This window comes from Halichoerus grypus, chromosome 3, assembly GCF_964656455.1.
Source record: "Halichoerus grypus chromosome 3, mHalGry1.hap1.1, whole genome shotgun sequence".
Classification (NCBI taxonomy): domain Eukaryota; kingdom Metazoa; phylum Chordata; class Mammalia; order Carnivora; family Phocidae; genus Halichoerus; species Halichoerus grypus.
In genome coordinates this window covers 10,658,013-10,661,854 of record NC_135714.1, presented here as the reverse complement: position 1 = coordinate 10,661,854, position 3,842 = coordinate 10,658,013, and the positions used below count along the sequence as shown (strand labels likewise).

The following is a 3,842-nucleotide window of genomic DNA, read 5'->3' as shown; positions in this document are numbered from 1 at the left end:
CACCATTGTTGCAGAGCTCTGTCTGTCAGCCCACTCCAGTGACTGGTCACAGGGGAGAGCAATGGGGCCAAGAGGTGAGGGGACATCTCCCCTCCTATCCCAGCTCCCCCACCTGGCATAGAGCATCCCCCCTCTCTCTCCCCACTCTCAGCTCAGAATACTGCCCTCTGGGGGACTTGTGTGGTAAAGGTCTCTGTGCTGAGTCCTGAGGGCAGAGAAGATGGGAATATTTCAGGGGAGGAGGATGCCTTCCTCTCATTCCACTGCCTTTAGCATTTTATTTATTTATTTATTTATTTATTTATTTATTTATTTATTTTTTATGGAACGCTTCACGAATTTGCGTGTCATCCTTGCACAGGGGCCATGCTAATCTTCTCTGTATCGTTCCAGTTTTAGTATATATGCTGCCGAAGCGAACACTGCCTTTAGCATTTTAATAAATAGGAACATCTGTTCAAAAACCTGTATGTCACAGGATAAACTTATTCTTTCTGCATCTCAGACAAACCTCATGGGTCATGCAGCAGCCAATCATTTTGAGGAAGATTAATGGCAACAGCTGCGACTATACTGGGCATTTTTTGCTACATTGTATTTTAGTCCTTGCAATAACATGTGAGAGTATCATAGTAATTTAATTCTATAGATTAGAAAATGGACCTTCAAAATGTTAAGTAACTTTGCTAGGATCAACCAGCATGTATGTGCAGAGGTGGGATTTAAATTCAAGTTAGGACCATGTTTACAATGAAACATATAAGCATAAATCTCACTCGTGAAAGGCATCATAATCATTAGCCTCTCTTTTTTTTTTAATTTTTTTATTGTTATGTTAATCCCCATACATTACATCATTAGTTTTAGATATAGTGTTCCATGATTCATTGTTTGTGCATAACACCCAGTGCTCCATGCAGAACGTGCCCTCCTCAATACCCATCACCAGGCTAACCCATCCTCCCACCCCCCTCCCCTCTAGAACCCTCAGTTTGTTTTTCAGAGTCCATTGTCTCTCATGGTTCGTCTCCCCCTCCGATTTCCCCCCCTTCCTTCTTCCCCCCCTGCTACATTCTTCTTCTTTTTTTTTTTCTTTCTTAACATATATTGCATTATTTGTTTCACAGGTACAGATCTGTGATTCAACAGTCTTGCACAATTCACAGCGCTCATCATAGCACATACCCTCCCCAGTGTCTATCACCCAGCCACCCCATCCCTCCCACCCCACCCCCCACTCCAGCAACCCTCAGTTTGTTTCCTGAGATTAAGAATTCCTCATATCAGTGAGGTCATATGATACATGTCTTTCTCTGTTTGACTTATTTCCTCATTAGCCTCTCTTTAAGTGAACCCCACTCTCTGTGTCTAGGCCGACCTCACCAAATTTTAGTTTACCTATGAGAGGTACTATGTTTGAATCCCCAGGAATATTCCAAAGCTCTCCAGGGGACGCTGAGATTCCCCCTTGTATGCACCCGCACACTCTGTACCTCACTGGGGATTAAATAGTTTGCTGGCCTAATTTAATTGATGTTGGGATAAAGAATGTAAGAATGATTATGTTGCCACATGAAAGACTATGACACCTGAGTGGGACTCTCTAGGTGGGCATTGGAGACCAGAGAGACTTGGTGAGACACCTAGAAGGAAGTGTGAAGTTCAGCAGCAGTTGGGAACAGTGCCAGAAGGCATCTTCACATTGAAATGATTGATTTCCTCACTCATCTGCTTCCTCCTACACTGTAAGCTCCGTGGAGGCAGGAGCCATGTCTTTCTCGAGCTGGATGCATCGTTTCTAGCAGTGCCCCATACAGAGTGTCTTTATTACACAGCTTGACACAACTAGTGACTTCTCGGTAGGAAGGAGATACCCAAAGAGCAGAGCGGCAGTCCTCATGGGCAGTGCCGGTGCATCATAATACAAGGATCCTGTGGGATCCACCCCTGCCTCACTATATAGCCTCGTTCACAACACTCACCCTCACTCACTGTGCATGCCCCCACCACACTGACCTGCTAGTTTCTGGAATATGCCAACCCCCCCTCTGCCTTAGGGTCTTAAGGTGCTGTTGCCTGTCTGAGATGATCTTGTCCACATTCCATTCTAAGATTCCCTCTTCTTTGGTCTCAAAACATACCCTCTCTGGGGGCATGGGTGGCTCAGTCTTTAAGCATCTGCCTTCGGCTCGGGTCATGATCCTGGGGTCCTGGGATCGAGCCCCGCATTGGGCTCCCTGCTCTGCAGGAAGTCTGTTTCTCCCTCTCCTATTGCCCCTGCTTATGTTCCTGCTCTTGCTATCTCTCTCTCTGTCAAATAAATAAATAAAATATTAAAAAAAAAAACCTACCCTCTCTGACCCAGTTTTTGTTCTGCCCTCCTTTTATGAGCTCCCAGAGAACAACATTTTTTTTTCACAGTATTTACACAATTGTAAGCTTAATATTTACTTAGTAGACTTTGCTTGTTACCTGTTTCTTGCACTAGACTGACATCTCCAAGACGACAGGAGACTGTCTAGTTAGTTACAGCATTCTTAGTGTTTGTCACGATGTTAAAGACAGAGTAGGTACTCATTGCTTGTTGAATAGTTGATTTTCAATAAGCTATGTGCCAGCAATTATGATGCCCAATGAGATAAGTAAATGTCACTGTATTTATGCTCTTTATGATGAAATAAAGAATATAAAAAAACACTGGGGGGGGGGCTGCGCCTGGGTGATTCAGTCCCTTAAGCATCTGCCTTTGGCTCAGGTCATGATCCCAGGGTTCTGGGATGGAACCCCAGCATCTGGCTCCCCGTTCAGCAGGGAGCTTGCTTCTTCCTCTGCCTCTGTCCCTCCCCTTCCATTTGTGTGCACGTGTGCTCTCTCTCTCTCCCAAATAAATAAATAAATTTTAAAAATAAATAAATAAGTAAAAACACTGGGAATTGAGTAGTGTAGAGAACAGAGGGTTTGGTAGTAGTGTGCACTAGACACTGTATTAAGAGGGATAGGCATGTTTTTTTATTTAATCAGAAATTTAATATGGTCATGTGCCAATTTATGTGAGAGCTAATATGTGAGTAAAGAACATTGCTGTGTTGACAGTATTAGATATTCCTACATGGAATGAACTAAAGCAATAGACTTATAAATGGCAGAAAAATCTAATTCTGAGAATTATAGCCAAAATAGTGGATGCATAGGTTAGAGGTGTTTATTCATAATGATGATGATGTGTGCACATATTATGTTTTATAATTCACACAACACTTTCTCAGTCATCAATTCTCTTGATCCTAAGGCTGTTAAGCCATGACACGTGCCTCTTGAGAGTGCAGATCTGTTGGTGCTCAGCAACAGGAGCTGTTTCTGTGAGGGTTGGGATTCTGCAAAGGGGGTTGACTGGACGATTTCACCCACACATGTTCATAAAAGATCTTAAAGTTTTGATTTTTTAATGTTATCTATAAATAGAGAGCACTCTGTATGTGTGTTTGTGTGTATTTTTCATAATCTAGTTTGACATTTTTTTTATCTTTTAGTATCCTGGAATCCTTAAAATTGGGGAAAGCCTATGTCATTGAAAGGCCCTGTGTCCACAGTCCCTTATAAATTGAATAGAAAGGACACATTCAACAGGCTCAAGAACCAGCAGGGCTCAGACTTCTCCTTCCTCTGGCCCCCAGACTCCCTGGGAGCATGAGTGTCATGCTCATTTTCAAATTTCAGTGCCATGATTCTCAGCTGTGTGAATACTGGTGAGTCATGTCACCTCTCTGGGTCTTAGTTTCTTCATCTATTAAGTGACAATGCAAATTTCAGTCCACAATCCCTATTCCACAGTTCTGAAATCC

The 3,842-nt window shown here is 42.9% G+C and overlaps 1 non-coding gene across 1 annotated transcript; it reads right to left on the bottom strand.

The window, feature by feature from the left end:
- Nucleotides 1-316: 316 nt before the first annotated feature.
- On the bottom strand, nt 317-423 carry LOC118533252 (U6 spliceosomal RNA). Its single transcript, XR_004916140.2, has one exon. It is a non-coding gene; the product is annotated as a U6 spliceosomal RNA (small nuclear RNA).
- Nucleotides 424-3,842: the final 3,419 nt, after the last annotated feature.